We start from the raw sequence: 19,513 nt of genomic DNA on the forward strand, positions 1-19,513 counted from the left end.
TTAGCAGCAGATGAATTTGGGGTTTATTATGCTCACAGACAGGACAGCTTTGTGGGAGAGGGCTGTGAGCTGCCTGCAGCACTCACACGTCCCTGTTGTGGCAGTGTGAGCATCACTGGAAGCGTATCCCGACCCATGGAGCAGGGCCAGGACTGCAGCTGGGCTTTCAACACCTCTTCACTCTCACTCTTTCTGGGCCTTGGCCTCCTCATCTGACTGGTTTAAAAGTTCTTTTGCCCAGAGCCTATCTGGACACCAGACACAACAACAATGTCATGATGGGGTACCTGGATCCTGCTGCCCCAGAAACACATCCACTACTTTTTGCCTCCCTCCCTGCAGCTCTTTAGGATTTTGCTGCAAGAATCAGGATTGTGAGCCATTCCTAACAAACTGTCATTTCCTTCAGGTGGTTCTCATGCTCTTCAAGACATCAGAGCCTTTACCTGTTTCTAGACTCAGCAGGAGGAAAGGGATGCATGAACTACACCAGTGAGCAGCAAATCAAGATGCATTTCAGTGCCCTGCCCAGCACTGGGATTAGAAAATTCTGATTCATTCACTGTGCATTGTTAGTGCCATTTTCTTCTGTTTTCATAAAATCATAGATGGTTTGGGTTGGAAGATGATCTTTAAAAGATCACCTTGTCCCTTCCCTCTGCCATGAGCATGGGCACCTTCCACTCTCCCAGGCTGCTCCAAGCCCCATCCAACCTGCCCTTGGACGCTTCAGGGATGGAGCATCCACAACTGTTCTGGGCAGCTTGTGCTGCCATCCCACCATCTCACCATCCCACAGAAAAGAATTTCTTCCTAACATCTAATCTCAATCTCTCTCTTTTAGTTTAAGACCATTAAGGCTCAAATCACTCTCTCTCCATGTTAAAAGTTGCTCTCCCTCTTTTTTATTAGCTTTAAGTCCTGAGGAAGCCACAATGAGGTGTCCCCAGAGCCTTCCTTTCTCCATATTTTAGTATATTCCCCTTGCCTCCGACCTGTCTCTGTTTCCTATAATTCCAGGGGCAGATTAACTCTCAGTGGCTGGAATGGAGCAGTGATAAATCTGCAGCACAGGGCTCGGTGGCCTTGCTGCAGTGACTCAGAGTATGCATAGCTGCTTTTAAAAAGTCTTTCTCCAAGACATCACAATTCAAAAATAATTTCCAGTTCTATTATTATTTTCAGCCCAAGGCAACTGTACTGTGGTCTTCAGTGCAGACAGCTCTGCCAGTCACTCCTGTTAAATATACTGAGTTCTCCTTCCACTTCAGGGTTAACAAAAATTAAATTTACATGGCCAAATATAAGCAGGGATTTCATTCCCGTGAGACCATGTCTGCATTATTGAATCCCAGTCTTTTTCATGTGAAACAAAAATACACCAGCCATATTTTTTTTTATGAAATAATATCCCACTGAATTATGTTTCAGGGCAAAAGGGTGAGTTTGGGCCTTCCACTGTGATCACAGCACTGAGGAATGAATATTACCCAGGTTCCAGCAAGGGAGGGGGAAATAGATGCAGAAGATACGTGCACAGCAGTGCTGCTGCTGCTCTTAGCAGAGTCAGGGTGGGTTTGGAGACTGGCAGGCAGTGGGTGAACATCCAAAATGTTCCTTGCACCTTTGCAAACTGTGTTGAAGAGGCAGAAAACCCCTTGTCATCACACCCTGGATATGGCAAGGCCAATGTGTTTATTGTGGCTACATAATAATTATGACCCATAGTGGTAATGAAAATTAATGATTAATAACAGAATGTTAACAGTTATGGTTATTATTTCTGATCTTCATACATTTTTTATTTCACTTCTAGGCCTTCCATTAGGCAAATCTGCTTTTACACTTGACTATATGATTAGAAATAAGAATCACCAGGAACCTCGTTCTATGTTACCTCCCTTAAACATGAAGGTAGCTATTATTAAATATGGATTGATATGTAAATAAAAACTGATTTAAAATTATTTTCATGGCCTGCAGTGGCATTTAGTAGGTAATAACTAAAATGCAGTTAGGTCAAAAATAGTTAAATAGTTCTAAACGTGACTCTTTTACTGGCTTTTTGTTAAGACAAAACAAAGGCATGAGATCCCTGGGAGAGTTATGGTTACAGAGGGAGTGAGCTATCTGAAATACAAATTTTCTGCCTTATCAGACTTCTTTTAAATGGCTTTTCTTCAAAATTACACAGAGTTTTGGAATTTCCCCTCCAAATTCTGTGTCTGCACTTTTGGCACTTGCTGTACCTATGTGGTTTCATCCCAGAAGGGTGCTGCAGACAAGTGTTGAATCTGCACAAATGTTTCCAAATCAAAACAGTCAAAGTGCTACTCTATTTCCCTGGTTCTCTGATGTTTAGAAATAAACATTGGCAGTGCTCATTTAGGGCGTTCTGGAGCATTTCTGCGCATGTCAGCAGCGCGCTCTCTCCCACACTGGTGGAGCTTGCAATTTTCTCTGGTGACTCAAAAGTGCAGGCTTGGAAACTGTATTTTAAAAAAGGGGAAATAAGAAAAAGTGCTGCATGGGAGACACCTGCAGCAGCTGTTTACTGCAGCCAAGGCACCCTGGTGGCTCCTGGGGACAAAAAGGAGCAGAGCCCGGTGCTGGATGTGGCACAGCATCACCCGAATCCCAGCCAGCAGACAGGTGCTCCTCCACACATGGCCTCAGTTCTCTCCCTGTTTTTGTCTTTTCTTCTTTTCTCCCCTCCAGCTTTCATAAACCTCCAGCCCCTTTGTTGCACATCTTATGGTCTCCTCTCTATGGAAGATGCTTTTTCCACACCTCCCCTAATCCCATGTGCAAAAACTCCTTTACAGTCTTCCTCTTTGATGGCATGCTTTGCTCTCACCCAGAGAACAAATTCTAATATCTAAATTTCCAAAATTATTTTGTTTAATCATTCTCTGCTTCTTATCTTGCCTTTCTTGACTCCATTCTCACAAGTCTTGATTTGCTTCTTTTAAGATTCACTGCGACATACAAATTGTTTCTATTTGTGTCTGTGAAGTCAGTTGTGAGGTGTCTGGGGAAAATTTGCTTTAAAAACATAATAAGAAAATAAACAACATCAGTGAAAGCTAAGCTGGCTTATTGTCAATCCCTTTTTCACCTTAGGAGGATTTCTCTTTTTTTGCATAATTTCCATTATTGCCTTATTTCCATTATTGCTGTTTTCTGGGAGTCGCTCCAATGGTGGGACTGAAGGGTCATAATTTGATGGAACACGGTGATGGTGATGCCAGCTAAAATGTGCACAAACTGTTCTTTCTGCTTAATGCTACTGAGAGAGCAGGATGGTGGAGGAAATGGATGACCTACTTTTATCCTCTGCATTAGAGATACAAGGTTGTGAGGCTGCTCTGAAACACATGCAAAATCCAAAGGGGATCACTGCCGTGGCTTCCATTTACACTGGTGTGAGTAAAATCAGAATTGCAGAGTGAAGATAAAGAGAGAAGTACAAATATTTTTGTGTCTGCAGCATGGCTCCACCCTGCTATTCTTGGGAAACTTCATGTCCAATGCTGATGTGAAATGGCATTCAGTCATCCCCAACTGCTTTTAATTATGTTAGCAATGTTATTGTTGCTGTTATCATCTAAGGATATGACTGAAGCCCTATTTATACAGAAAAGTAATATCATTTGTTGAGCTGATACACTGATAGGCTTTTTGGCATATAAGCCTGAAAAAGAGTTTGTGTGCCTGAAAACATACCTGCTTTTTTCCCCCAAACCACCAGTTTGTTCTAATAAAATATATTACCTCTCCTTATAGAATTTGTCTCATTTAATTATATTAGCATTGAAAACAGCTAAACTAAATTGCATAAGATAATTTGTTTTGTCCCAAACCTGGGCTGTCAGCTCCAGCTGGGACCCTCTGTTTCCAAACAGAGCTGGAGCATCAGCTTGCAATTATTACCAGATAAATATTAACTCATTCTAATGAAAAATATCAGACAAAGCATAATGAAAATCAGAAAGAGCATTAAGCATCAGGCTTTGAATCAATCTTCGAGAGACAGGGCTGAGGCTGACAAGGATTGCGTCCAGCCCTACTTGTGCATGGGATGCTCTTTGTGCCAGCACTGGGTCTGAATGGGACCCAGGTCTGTCCCAGTGAGGCAGCTCCTGTACCTCCACCTTGCTGCATTGTTGTTTTTGTACTGACCCATTTCTCTCTCTGGCAGAAACCCAAAGCAGGAGCCCCAGCACGCTTGAACTCATTGTACTTCAGCTCAAGACAAGCAAGAATCATCCAAACGTCGTTGGCCAAAATTATTTCTAACCAAGTTTCCAGCCAAATTTGTAGGCTCAAGGGAGTCCATGAATCACAGATAAGCAGCCAGACATTTTCTGTCTAACTTTGCTTCTAATTACAAATGGGCAAACATAATGGATGGAGTCATTAATTGCTCAAAAATAACACTGGGCGTTTGATGTAATGGGATCAATGCTTAGATACAATGATGAATAAAAGTGCATGGGCAAAAGAAAAGCTTCTTGGCTAGCAAGATGGAATCAATTTTTAATTCTTCATTGTACCTTGACTACAAGATACACGCTACAGTGCTGAACGTCATGTTTGATTTCAGGCATTAGAGAATGGCTTTGTTTTGATCACGTGCACACTGGCCTGCTCTTAACATTTATTTCTCAGGAGTAAGGATTTTATTTTCTGCAGAATTTGCAGACTGAAAGAATTAATCTTTTGTACACCTTCTTCCTTGGAGAGGTTTTTTAGTAGGAATATATTTGTTCAATGGCTTTCTATCTTTTAGTATGAGTGCTTGCTCTCTCTTTCCCCTTCTCCACAGCTTGTTTACTCAGGGAATAAAAACTTGACCTTGACTTTAAGGTCTTTGGTGTTTCAGACTGTGCAGTCAGCAGAGAGTAAGGGGGAAAAATCGATGTGAGCTGTATTAGACAAGTGTAAGAGTAATACATAAGTGCTGGGAACTCATCCTGGAAATGGAAACAGCTGAGATAGTTCTTAAAGGAGAGCACATCCCCCTGATGCATCTCTTGTGGTTAAACCCCCACAGCCCATCTCCTTTCTGCACCCTTTCTCTCTCCAGCTGTCTAACACAGCCTTGGGGACATAAGAAGACAGGGATGCACCAAAGGTACCCATCTCAGCTTGATGGGAGCTGGACTCAGGGGACAAAGAGGCTCAGATCTTCACCTCCCACCAGATCTGTGACTCTGGATGTTACAGGGCTCCTGTCAACATCTCCAATAAAATGCATGTCAAAAGACTCAACCAGGCAGGTGAGAAAGGGCAGCATAGCAGAAAAGAGAGGTGGTGCTGGTAATGAGGGTGTCAGTGACTGATCAGGCTGTGTTTGCCACCCGTGGGCTCACAAAGTACCCTGTCTATGCTGTGTTTTGGGAGAAACTCTGTTGTTTCCTTGTCATTTCTCAACTTATGGGGTGAAATCCAAGTTGAGCTGTCTCAGTGTAGTGTCAGGACATGGAGGTCCAGGAGGCAAAGTCAGACTTTATCTCCCAGCCATGCCTTTCCAGGAAGCTGGATGGATCATTGCCATTTAAATGCAATTCATGTTTGCTTCAATGTATTTAAATACCAATGAAATGTCCTCGGCAATAATAGCAGACTGTTAATACATATGAATATGAAATTCTTAATTAATTAGATGGCATTAGATTACCAGTTATGTTCTCAAAACAGCTCAAAAGTACTCTTTTAAAGGGAATTAATATTTAATAGAAAAAAAAGCAACAGCATCCTGAAGTCTAAATTAAATGTGTGCGCCTTCATGGCTTTTACAAGTATTTTACTCATAATTTAGTCTGCCAAAGAATGGCATCATAGGTGTTTTCTGCCACAGAGGGTGTTGCCCTGGGAAGTGCACTCTCCATCAGGCTTTCCTTCAGAGCCTGATTCCTCTCCTTAAACAAGGACCTGGGCACCTCTCTGGGGGCAGGGAAGCTCCTTTGTCCCCTGTCCTGCTGTGGGCAGTGGCTCCATGTGAGATTTGTGCCCCCAGCAGGAGTCAAAAGCCATATTTCACAGGATTATCAGGTTAACATTCCCACGGCTGGGACATTTGGGGTCACATCCCAGGTATTGCAAATGATGAAATCTCACAACCAGAGAACATCCCCATGCAAAGAATCTGTGAGGTTAATGCTCTGCATGAGGAAACAGCTGACTTGTCACAGCAGTAATGGCCATTCCTCAAATAAATTAGGCCCAGGTACATCCTTATTTGCAAATAATCCATATGTGTCATGAAATAATTTCCATTTTCCTCCTTTCGCAGCAGAAAATGAGGCAGAAGACAGCTGAAGTGAATTTCAAGCTGAAGCCCTCTAAGATAACCACAGTCTTGTCAGAAAACCCCATTGTTCAGGATAACTTGAGAAACCAGCTGCTAAAATTCAGTTACTTTTTTCAGGGCAGAAAAGTGCGTTGACCCTATCTTCAACACAGATAATCACCATTAGATCCCATTGTTTTTAAAACTGGTTTCTATAAACTTTTATTTATCCTGCTTCCTCAGGACTGCACAAATCGGACCAAAAAATAGAGTGATAGCCTCTTTTCAGTTTAAGCACATAAAGCAAGTATGAGTAGTTTTGGCCATGGTTTTATTTTCATGGCTGTTTCAGAGCTCCAGATGTTGCTGCTCTAACCCACCCTCGATACCAGCAGGGTTTTGTTGGTACCACTCTGTTACAAACACCACTAATAGTAGCAATAGTGGTGAGGAGATCTTAAGTTATCTCATCTCCTCCTTCAATTTTGCCCTTGCAACACCACATCAGGACATTTTTCTGGAGCTGGGGGGGAGGAGGGGTATTGATTTTCTCAAGATTGCTGTTTTTTTCTCATCCTGTGTGATGCCCAGGCTTGGTATAAACTGTGCTGGGAGCACAGCATGGTGCAGGCATGGCTGGGGCTGGGGCTGCAGCAATTCAGACACTGCACAGCAGGGACCTTGCTGGAAATCTCAGTGTATTTTTAGTTGAGCTATGTGAGGGATGAAAGTAGGGCATCAAGGCTCAGCAGAACTGCACAGACAGGTTTTGCATACGGAGCAAAGCTGGAGAATGCCGTGGGGGTTGGGCTTCTCCTTCTTTTTCTTTCATTCTGCTGACTTTGTGCAAAAGTTGAACGTCAGGTTTTACCCAGTGAACTTCCATGAGTCTGTATAATAGATGTGTGGGGGACAAACAGCCTGATCAGAGCCAGAGCCAGTACCAGCCTGGTCTGCATTGCCAATGACCCCATGGGAGACAGGGACAGAGCTTGGGTGGGAAGAGGGGTCAGCAGCTCCCTCAAGACATCCTCCTGGTGTTGCTGGCTGGAAAACTGAGCAGGAAATTGGCATCACTCAGGGTGTTTCTCTCCAGCCTTATTCTGTGGTCTGGAAAGCAATTTGAATGGAAAATGAAGAGAGTTTGAGGAAGGAAAATGGGACAGAAATTAAAGGAGTGTAGTCTGGGCTTGATAAACTCTTCAAAATGAGCATTTCTCCCCACCAAAAGGAAGTATTTTATTTTCCCTGTAAGGAGACAAAATGAACAGCAGGGACTATTGTTGTGGCAAGAACACCTGGAGATGTGTGAGCTGCAGCGAGAGCTCGCTGGCAGGGATAGCAATGGCATAATTTGCAGCAACATCTGCAGCTGGCCCAGCAACCACCTCTCCTCATTAATTAGCAGAAGCAGTAGCTTTGCCAGACAGTCCCATTGGCTTTTGCCTTGTTACTCTGCCCCTCAGCTAATGAGCCATCCTCTTCCCTTCCTGCTGAGTGAGGCCAGCCTGACTGAGAACGGGCACACGAATCCTGTGTGCATGGAAGGGGGTGGCTGGGCTTGCCATCATTTTGTGTATCCACCCTGCAGGTCATATTTACTACAACCACAGGATTCAGCAGCACTGGGCTCTGGGCTCATGGACATAACAGCAGAGGTTCACTGAGGACTCCCCAGTCTCTCCCTGTGTATCTAATTTTATGCTGCAAGGCATGAAGCCATGTATGTACAGGCCTGGCTTTCCTCTCTGAAGCTGTTTTGGATTACACACAGTTTATTCACAATTCTGCTTTGATCCTCCAAGCTCAAACATGTTCTTTGACCTTGCCCCATTTTGTCTGCCTAGAGATGATCCATGACACTGTCCTCCAGGAGTGATTTGGTTTCCACCACTGAGACAATATCACAACCCAGCTCTGCTTAGCCCCCATTTCCAAAAAATAGCCCAGTTATGCAAGAAAGCAACACGTGGATCACTACACAGACACCTGGTGGGCATCTTTGCCTGGCCAGTCCCTGCCATCTCCACAGGGCACTGTCCCAGAGGTGAATTACTGCAGCAATGGAGAAATTAATACAAGGCAGAGGGAGGCAGCATCCCTCAGCAAGTCCCTGGGAAGCTCAGCTTTCTTGTCCAGGGCTGCACTCATGATTAAATGTCAACTGGTACATGTGGCTGTTACCTGGGGAGCTCCAGATCTTGCTGCAGGGGAGTTTCTCTCCAGTGGTGGCTGCCCATGCCCGTGGTGGCGCAGGCAGGATCCTGTCTGAGCCTCGGGCAGTCTCTCTCCACTCATTTCATGCACAGTTTAATCCTTTGCATGGTGGGGAGGGGGACTGATTCCAAGAAAACCCGATCCAAAATGATCAAGGTGGCTTAATAACACGAGGCAAATGGCAGTGCTGTGGCCCTGCTAGACAATAGCAAAACACATTGGGATGCGCAGCTCAGACCTTGCTGCATTACACATGTAATTAGGTTGTTTCCATGGTAATGATCTAATTATGGTCTTCTTGGCTTTGTGTAATCACATTTGCTGCATTTTGGCAGAGCTGTTTTCCTTATTTTTGAACTGCAACACTTGGCAAGATGTTCTTTCTAAAGCCGAATAATAATTTTTGCCTGATGGAAACCGACAAGTCTGTGAGCTTTTATTTAAAGCAGGGTTGAAGGTACAAGACGAGACAAAACTATATATATAGAATAGCTATAATATATATGTATACATAAAGAAGGGGTTTTATCCCTGTAATTTCTATTCTTCCTTCCTTCCTACCTGTTTTTTTTTTTTTCTTTTTAATTTTTTTTTTTTTTTTTTGGAAGTACTTAAACTAATGAATTGTAGCAGTGGCTGCCACATGGGAGTGGAAACTCCAGAGACCTCTTTTGTGTTCCTGGGGTTGGGGATGGACTGACCTTAAAGCATGACATTACACCTCTCTTTGCTTTGTTTTCCATGCCTGAGAGTGATACTGACTTCAGACAAGATGTACATGCAAAATGTGCATTATTTCTGATAAACTCTTTCAGCTCCTGGAAAGAATGATACCTTAGAGGGAGCTGGTGAAATCCTGGCCCCATAGAAATCCAAGGGCAAACTCCTATTGATTTCCACAGTGATGTAATTTCCCATGGCGCTGTTCAAACACCTTAGGAACAAAATCAGATAGAAAAAGCCAAACCTAACAGTCTGGATTCCCCACCCTGCTGCTCCAGAGCTGGGCAAGGAGGGCGATGTGAGACTTTGGGGACACAGGTGGTGTCTCTTTTCTCCACCATGGCACTCTCAGGGAATCCTGCTGATGGATTTGTGGCTCCCAAGTGGGATCCCTTTACCAAGCCCATCCCCTCCCTAGAGATGAGCTCATTTCTCTGTGGTATAGGGCAGTTTTGGGCAGGTGCAGAGTTCAAGGCTCTGCCAGAGCCAGTGCTCACAGGGATTTACTGGGGTCCATGCTCTGTTGTGTAGGAGAGGTGCTTATTATAGCCTGTAATCCCTCCTGAGGCAACTCCCTCCTTGGAGTCAGCTGCAAGATCTGGCTGTTATAAAGATCACTTATAAAGATTTTTAAAGCTTTCTTGCAAAACAAAAGATATATTTCTGGCTTGAGCAATAAGGGATCTGGGGAAAGCCAGGAGATGAAAGGTCAAGCAAGAGCAGCTTGTGAAACCACACTGGAGCAGAGCTGCAGGTTGTAGTCAGCCAGGAGCTTGTACTGCAATTGACAGGGCTATTCATGGAAAGGGTTTTGATTAGAGTTGCCATGACAATGGGAAACACCTAAAAAAGATCTATGAAATGTTAAATCAGCATCAAGCCAAGAAGTTAAGCCAAATCCTGCACTCTGGTTATTCCTGTGAGTCAGTGCCTTTCATCACAGCCTTGCTAAAAGAAGGATTTGCTCGTCTGACTTTGAAGATTTGGGAAAACAGGTATGAAATGTAAATTATGATGGAAAAGATTCGAGCTGTAAAGAAGTGGTTGTGGAAGGATGCTGGAAATTGTGTAAATACTGTTTGCAGCTCTTGCTTACTGTACTGCACATACACACTTGGAGTCCTGTGACTGTGATGGACAGGTGGGGATGGCTGTGTTCTGAATGAATGCAATATAGCACCCACTCTGCACGGCCTCCAGGGTCCAGGGATTGAAATTCCCATCTCTAAACCTTTACTGAGAGTTTTCAAATCCAAAATGAGTGGCACTGAATTTCAATGACCCAGCAAAAATAATTCACTTTAGAAAGCAAAGTGTTTTCTCAAGATATCAGAGGTGACAAGAAAACCTGGTGTTGGCAATTTTTGAATGAATAATGATGTGAGGGAGGGTGGGTTTTTTCCTTCATTAGAGGTATCTCTGGATGCAGGATCCCTGGAGCTTCCAGCAAGGACCACAGACTGTATTCCCTTGTCAGTTTGTTTTTTCAATTTTTTGCAGAACTGACCATACTGTTAGCCCAGAGAAAGAAAGTTATGCTGCTGAGCCATATGCTTTCCTGTTATGTTCTGCAGAGAATAAAGTGTGATTAGCTATTGCCACTTCTGTTTTAGCAGATTGACACCTCTCAAATGCCAAGATATGCCCAAATAAGCCGGCAACAAATGCTTGTGAATGGACAGGCAACTGTCTAACAGTCATGCAGAAAGTCAAATAACAGCAGTGGGGTGGGGCTCAGGTCTGCTCTGGCACTTCTCCTGGTGGTGTGAATGTCTTCTGTGGGGATCTTGCACATCTAATTTGACTTGTACACCTTCCTAGCAGAGCACCCTGATGGAACAGCTGCCCGAAGGATACAGTTAGGATCCTCTGTCTTTTATACATTCAGGACAGCAGTTCAGGGTACAAAACACAGCCAGGAGAGGCATCATCTCCTGCTTCTCCTCCTGTCCCCACCCTATCTAACAGCACAGCAGCAGAGAGGGCAGGCTTGTCTCCAAAGGGAATAATGGTATGTAAATGAGAGCCCTGTTCCCTGAAACTGCTGGTTCCTGTACCTTGGCTCTGGTTGTGGTACTGGAGAACATGAATTACCATCTTTTACTGTGCAGGCTGCACAGATTCCCCTGCTGTGCAAATCCTCATGTGTGAACCACAGTTACCACCATCTCTTGCCTTCCAGGTACTGCAGGGCTGAAATCAGAGCTGAGGAGCCTGTGCTGCTTCCCACAAGCCTGTGAATTTCATTAATGCCACCAAGGGTTTTAGTCTGCCAGTACCAGACCACCCCCATCCCAATTTATTCTGCCCTTGTTCCCTGCTTTTGTAACCCAGATATTTGCATAAAGCAGAGCAGCAATGCCAAGTGCTGGTGCCTCCTTTCCTGCTGCACAGGCTCCATATGCTGCCTATCTGTGTCAATTCAGGGAGCTCTGCCATTGCAGGAGGACAATTTTCAGACTGTGTGTGTGTAAATTAGAGCTGACAGTCTGCAGCTTTAATTCATGGACTGAAGCTGATCTTTGCTCACACCCTACCCATCAGATAACCTTAGCACCATGATCAATACAGCCAGATAATTACAGCTAGCAGAAAAGCTAAGTGCAGGTTTCCAATGGTTTTTTTCATCAAAACAAAGTCCTAGGGATACGTTCCTGCCAAGGCTTAGACAATTCTCCTTTATTACACCAGGAGCTCACACAAGCCTAATACTATATAATACTTTTTACGTGAACACCCTCAACCAGAAATTCCCTCTCATCTAAATCTAGCTCCTCTCTCTTGGTATGAGTCTCTAATTCTGCATGTGTAGGGGGAAAACTGTCCCTCTGTTTCCCTGTTGATCTAGTGCCAAATCCACTGACGTCAACAGCCAGGAGGAGAATGACTGAGAAAAAGGAAAACCTCATCCATGAAACTTCAGAGATTTTTGAAGAAAAGCCTTTGGGCTGTTCTACCTAAAGCTGGTTGATATAATTTCCCACTTGCACCTGGCCACCCCAGAACTCGTTTTTCCAACACATTGTCCTTTTGCTCTTTATATATTCACTTTTCCAACTGTCATGTGAAGCTTGTCCTCTGCAGGACTCAGGAGGAGATCCTGGCAAGCAGAAAGCCATTTCACTCTGCCCTGGGAAACACGAGTCAACCTGGGGATATCTTGATTTTCTGTGTCAGGTGGAGCACCAAGGAAGAGCCTGCTGCTGACCACAGACATTGACTGCCAAGCCTAAGGATATGTCACTGCTCAGTTCATTGTGCCAAGTGAAACATGGGTGTTTTTCCAGTTTTCACTTGACAATATACAGAATCAACAAGGTCCATAAGGCATGGATCAGGGTACCTCAGTCAGCACCCAAGGAACAGCTCAGTGATGGATAAAAACTCACCCCTGTGCACCAGAGCAATGCTGTAGGTGAACCCTCTTCATGGGAAATGTTGATGTCCAGCTCTGACTCCAAGGGCATCTGGAATTAAAGAGCAGTAGTAAGCCTGCAGCAGCAAGAAAGCAAAATGAGTGCAATCATGAATTGCACAGCTATAAATTCTCTGGGATGAGAAACTCTCACACAGGTGTGAAGAAGCCATCATCAACATGGGCTCTGGTGTACATGCACACACACAGAGCATATGTACACACAGAGAGATCAATAGATTGCATATGGTGCACAGGGCATAATTCATGACTCCTCCTGAAGGCTGTCACAAATCTGAGAGGTATTGGGTAAGGAGAGTACTGGGTAGTCTTTTAATTAGTCCACAGCTCAGCTGCATTGTAAAATTTACTCCCTGACATTGCATCCAAAATTTATAACCTTTTAAATCAAAGGAACATCTCAGAGTCTGCGTTGTTGCTAATTGGAGGTGTTAATGATAAAAGCACAAACCCAGAAAAGTGACATGTTAGACAATTGCTCAAAATATTCAGAAGTGTTTCTCAGGCCATGGTGTTATCCTATAAAAATTAATTTGAAAATATATGGGGCTCCCAGATGTCTTACTCATATCTGTAGATTAACTGCTTGATGCTGGTGGAAGGAAAGCTGTCCTTTGCTCTTCTGGGGTGAATTCTTCCCAGGAGTGCTGTTAAATGAGCAGGGTTTGGCTGTCACAGGGCCTCCAGCTCAGGAAAATCCATACAGGAGAGGAACAATTCATAGCCAGGGCTCAGTGCCCTCAGTGAGCACCAGCAAACACCCTGAGAGGACAGCATGGCAATGGTTTGAGAGGGTTTGGGTGTTGGAATAGATGACTGTGGCTCTTGGCCCCACAAATAGTTTGCTTCAAAAAATACATATTGTGGTCTCTTGGCTTCATAGCAGATGTTGCCAGATGTGCCCTACTTTTTGTTAGGATAGGAAAGGGAAAGGCATTATCTTCAAAGCTGGTTTGAAGTTGTACTGAGTGCTTCCTGCAGAAATAGCTGTTCTCTGAACAAGTTTACATTGTGCTGTTGTTCCTTACTGTTGTCCAGTTGCATTGTATGGCTTTTCCACACCTCAGAATGCTGATGAAGTTGGTGGCAAAAGCAGAGTCAGACAAGCTTGTGCCACTGTCTGGAGCAGGGGCTGTCATTGGTGTAACAAATGTCATCTCTACCTGAAAAGGAATTTATGCCAAAAGAGACCCAATGTGTGACTGACTGGCAGGGAGCTGTTGGAAACCATTTATAAAATGTAACCTTCCTTCGTTCTCCAAATCAATTTATTTTCAGCTATTTTGAAAAGTTTATTTTCAGTTTTGTCCAATTACAGCCATTCTTGCAATGAGCTTTCCTTTCAAGCCACACTGTTCTTTCATATTGAAATTTTTCATTTGGAAAATGTCTAAAAGTGAAGTGCATTTCAATCATTGAAAACTTTTTACCTTCAAAAATATTGAAAAATATTGCTGAGGCCAGCCGCTAAATATTCCAGGGTTTGCTATTCAGTGATTTCTAAACACAACTGATGAGAGAGTCTTAACTACCACTACAGCAAATTAACTGGAAAATCTTTTGCTCTTTAGGGTACAGCCCAGAAGTGTCCAAAGAGAAAGGCAGGAACACCAGAGGCTGTTTTTGACACCAGAATTACTCTTCTTTTGGTATTTTTTACATCTGTAACTATACTGCAAGTAGTAGATTATAGAGTTTCCCATAATAGATACACCCTAAGTAGTTTGTGGGGTCCCAGAGGTCACTGTGCTTGGTTTGTTCACTTGTGTTTTAATCAGCCCTGGAGGGAAAGTCCATTCCCCAGTCTGTTGAGGAATTTGAGGCTACTGCACTGCAGGTTGTGGCAATTGAGGGTAAATATAGCTTTCTTTGCAAAAAAGTAGTGAAACTCTCTCATTACATTTGGTGGTGGCTTTTGTTTGTGACTAAAAGAGCTTTCAACTTCACCAAAGAAAACCAAGAAAGGAAGAAAAGCCTTTTTTTCATGGGCATGTAATGACAGGACTAGGGGGAATGGCTTCAAACTTAAAAAGGGTAGGTTTAGATTGGGTATTTAGAAAAAATGCTTTAATGAGAGGTTGGTGAGACACTGGAACATGCTGTCCAGGGAAGCTCTGGATGCCCCATCCCTGGAAGGGTTCCAGGCCACATTGGACAGGGTCCTGAGCAGCCAGGTCTAGTCCAAGGTGTCCCTGCCCATGGCAGGGGTGATTGAAACTGGACGATCTTTGAAGTCCCTTCCAACCCAAACCATTCTATGATTCTATAAATAGAAGGAGTTTGGTGGATAGCTTTCCACATTTCCAGTAACTCTTCCCACTTGCAGAAAACAGTCACAAGAAGAAGAGATATCATGCTTGGATATATTTCAAATGTCACACTGGCCCCACTCCTGCCAGTCTGCATGTCCTGGAAAATGCCAGCTCCCTCCAGGGCATCTCAGCTTCCTGACAGAGCCTTGCCTGGGAAGGGTTTGCACCTGTGGGGAGGGAGGGACCAGCAGAGGTGTGTGGTTTGGATGCTGCTGCCTGTGGGTAAAAGCCTGGCAGCAGTGGAGAGCCTGGGGAAAAAGCCCATTAGTTAAGAGCTGAGGCACCCGATGCTGTTATCACTAATGCCTTCAGCACAGGACAGGGTTGCAATCAATTTCATAATAAATCAACCCCATTTTCTAATATGAACCAATTTATCTGCCAGGCTGACTTGCCAAACACTATTAGAGGCTGAGGTCAAACTGAAAAAGACATATCATGTTTTCAGCTTCTCCTCCTAACTTGGTATCTCCAAGGCACACTCTGCAGTCACTGGTTCACAGCTCTTCCCCCTCCCTGGAGACTTCTCCTTCAGGAGACTTTCATTTAGAGATGATGCAGACACAGCAGGAATTATGTATTTAATGCCAGCCACTAACACGATAACTAAGGCTGGAGCTATCACCTGTCTTTTGTCACTCCCATACAGTATTTATGGAGATAGAATAAAAAGATTATTTGAAAGGCTTGATTTGCAGCAGAACCAAGAAAATCCTGGTTTACTACAACTAAGCCAATGTTATGATTTTAATCTGTATTCATTTAGACTACAGCTCTGGTGGAGACACCCATCTTAAAGAATTAGCTACGGTAAACAAGATAGGAGAGAGATTTGAGAATGTTATTTATAGAAGGAATCACACAGAGATGGCCATAAAATGAGTTATACATAACAAACATGGATAAGGATACACAAAAGAAACAAAGGAATCTCTGCCTTGAATGGTCATTGCACAGCACAGGCTTGTGGAAAATTCACATACAGGGGAGCTGCTGGCAGCCAGGAGCCTTGGGCTGCACCAGATGAGAACACACGGGTGTTTAACTGTTCATCTGACATTACAGAGTGGCCCAGCCAGCCACTGCCATTGCCACAGCAGCTGAGTAAGGATTATCCCATCTGGAAGAGTTAAGGGGCTGCTGAAAGCTGGAGTAGCAATAATTGCATCAGCAGTGCCCATCCTGGGTGAGCCTGCACGTGAGCAGGCAAGGAAACAAAGGGGGAGAGGTGCCTTGCAGGGCAGGGGCAGCCATGGATGGCAAAAATGGGCTTAGTCTAAAGAAAAACCTGGATCAGGAAAACAAAAGCAAAACTGTGGGACAAAAAACGTTAACAGGCAGCCAGGCAGATTCAAATCAGGTACAAGTCAGGCATGAGGAATGAACTCTCCAATAACACAATTACCATGGCAGCAGCACAAATGCCACCAACACCCAGGCATGCCTGCCAGCAGCTTGGCTTTTTCCATACTTGTCTCCTTGCAAAATCCCTACTGGCACCACTACTTCCATTAAACTAATGGAAATAAAATCCAGATTGCAGCATGTGTTTAAGGAATACTTCACCATTTATGATGCCAACAGAACAGTCAGAATAACTTTGTTTCAATCAAAAAAGAAGGATTGCAAGGGCTGTTAGGGCTCACACTTGTGAAAAAGAAAGCCAAAGCATTTCAAATGCAAATCTGGGTGAAGCATCACTGCTCAGAAAGGGCAGTCAGCAGAAGTTTCAGTGACAAAGGCAGTTACAGGAGATGCCAAGGAAGGTGGCTGGTTTGACTCTTCCTTGCAAAAGGAATTCCCTCTGGTGCATTTTTTGAAATCTTTGGATTTTCCATTTACATCACTTACCGACTGGAAAATAACTCAAACTCCTTTTATTGCTGGCTAGACACTTCTAACACATATCCCTTAATATTTCTTTACTAATACCAATTTGTAAAAAAAGAAAAAAATTACTAGCAGAAAAGAACTGGTCAAATCTGCAGTAAACAAGATTACTTATGATGTGCTCTAAAATATTATGGATACAAAGGCATAAAAGGAAGGATGTACTCCCTTAATCTTTTCCTTCCAAAGAAACTGACCCTTTTCTATCCCAGACTGTATTTAGCTGATGCATATCTTCATATGCAAATATGATTTGATGTGAAGCCTGCTGGACTCAGTAGAAGGATTTCTTCTGGCATTCATCAGCACTGAGCCAAGTCCATACTACTAATGAAATTTCTTAGATAGTAATAACAACATTATGAGTGGTGTCACCTTAGTTATAAATCCAGGGACAATAATATTCAATTTGACACAACCTTAGTTTTCCTGAAATTTTGGTCCAGAGGGCTCTTACTGCTCAGCCATGAAGTTGGCTAATAATGAGTAAAAAGCAGCAGGAAAGTGGGTAAAATGGTGAACTTCTATTCCATTTATTCTGAATGGAAGCACAGTGAAAGGAGTAGGTTCCACAGAGCAACCACAAATTACTTCACCACAGCCTCACAGATTGTAAGTGGTTTGTGCTGGTGACTTGGATATCAACAGCCAAGAAAATGCAATGATATTATTCAGAAATTTCAACCATGTGATTTTGGCAAAATGTTAAAATTGGAAAATTGAAGGGAAAATATTTTAGCTTGTCATGAAGTTGTTCCTTCTCTCCTTCCCCACTCCACCCCAAACACCTCAAAACAAAACCCCAAAGGTCCAGAAGCAAATATTTGCTTGACTAAAGCAAATGAAGGAATTAAAAATAGAAACTTTTAAGCTAATTAATTTAAAATACTGCAAAGAAAAGAATGAAATTTTCATGTCTGGGTGCCAAAATGAATCATTTAAACTTTAGAAGTTCATTTTCATACACAGCTTCTGTTCATTTAAATTGTATTTTCTGAGGACCTTCTTCTCTTGACCAAATTGTAAGATGGGGAGTGGATTTATGCACTGCAACACATCTGGGTGAGGGGCTCTGTGTCAGCTGAGCTGGACAGGAGGCAGGGAAGGTGACAGTGAAGGTTTGCCTGGAGGCTGGGGATGAAGGTTGGCCTGGGGATGTCATCTGGCATGCTGAGCTGTGTCCCTCAGCAGAGGCTGGCTCCACCACTGCAGCAAGAGAAGCCCTGCTGACCTTTAGGCTGCTTTGCCCCATCTTAGCCTGGCAGAGGTCACAGTAACCCACTCTCCCACCCACTTCCACAGGATGCTCATTTGGGAAATCTCCCCTTATGAATAAGCACAGCAGGGAACTCTGCAATAGCAGTAAAATACCTGCTATGAAACAAGTTGCAATTTCTTCCCCCATATAAACCTATCAGTAGAAAATGATGCCACAGCCACTTATATTAAACTGTCAGTGAGCACATCCCTTAAAAGCTTTTTATTCTGTTTTTAATTTACGGTGCTTGACAAGGAGGAGAATTGAGTGTCCTGGTGCCGATGCCAGCGCGGCTCAGCCCGTCGGCTCTGGCCAAGTGCTGGGCCAAGTGCCCGACAGCCCCAGCTGTATTTCCTGGTTCTTCATTAACAGAGATTGTTACTCCACCACCTCTGCACTCTGTTTTTATCTGGCTACTGAGCTCTGGAAACCAGGTGCCTTTCTCCATTAGGCATTAAAAACAGGTATGTGTGTTCGGGCAAGACGCTTTCTCTGGTTGCATGACACTTCCTCTCCTTTTTGCCTAAATGTTCATTTATCCCACAGTGTTTTAGACACTTTGGGATGGACAGTGCACCAGGAGTGCTGTGGTCCTTCTGTGGCAACTGGGAAGGACATGATCCCAGCAGGGACCACTCTCACACAGAGCAGCTCACAGCTTGTGACTCCTTGGGCTCCATCGACTGCTTTGGGGACATTTGGGAAAGACAGCTAAGGCAGAGATTCTGCTTTCAGCTGGCTTCAATTTACTGCAACTGTAGCTGCAGCTCCACTGGAAATTGGTGTCTGCAATCAATAAAGCTCAGAATCACCTTTAAACTTCAGGAAAAAAAGACCAAACCTTGGGATACTCTGTAGGTGAGCCTGCAAGCAGCTGCTGACAAATCCTGACTTTTGCAAGGGAAAATATCTGCACTTTTTAAAGAGTATGGATCCTGCTCCTGCTTGGTACTGTGCCAGGGCAGCAGTGTCTCTCCCAGACCTTCACCCCTGTGTGATCACCACTGCATCAGATGCTTCAATGTCACAGTGTCAGCTCGTTAGTGCTTCCCTTGATTAGCAGTGCTGTCTGATCAGTAGGTATTTAAGGAAGCAATCTCTCAGTGTTGCTTCCTGCAGTATGCATTAGGACAGCCCAAGGTTTCTGCCTCAAGATACTTGCCTGTGGCCACACACAGATGGATGTGGGACAGGGAATCAGGGTTGTGACTCCTGAACTTGGCCCAGGAGAAAATTTCAGGAGCAAACACCCAGTCAAGCAATGTGGAAGACAAGCAAGAAAATCCTCCTGCTCTGGGCAGACAGGGAAAGCAAAGGAGATCACCTTGGCCTTCCTTCCTGCCCCTACACCCACCCACCATGGTCTATGCAACAGGAGCACT

At 43.9% G+C, this 19,513-nt stretch overlaps 1 long non-coding RNA gene across 2 annotated transcripts in view; it reads right to left on the reverse strand.

The window, feature by feature from the left end:
• Nucleotides 1-19,513, reverse strand: part of LOC108961908 (uncharacterized) — a 138,626-nt gene that overhangs the window by 73,116 nt on the left and 45,997 nt on the right. For both annotated transcript variants that reach the window (XR_007778289.1, XR_001990320.3), the window contains exon 2: nt 12,625-12,702. This is a non-coding gene — a long non-coding RNA (uncharacterized LOC108961908). The remainder of the gene's footprint in view (nt 1-12,624; nt 12,703-19,513) is intronic.

The sequence above is a fragment of the Serinus canaria genome, chromosome 9 (genome assembly GCF_022539315.1).
Source record: "Serinus canaria isolate serCan28SL12 chromosome 9, serCan2020, whole genome shotgun sequence".
Lineage (NCBI taxonomy): Eukaryota > Metazoa > Chordata > Aves > Passeriformes > Fringillidae > Serinus > Serinus canaria.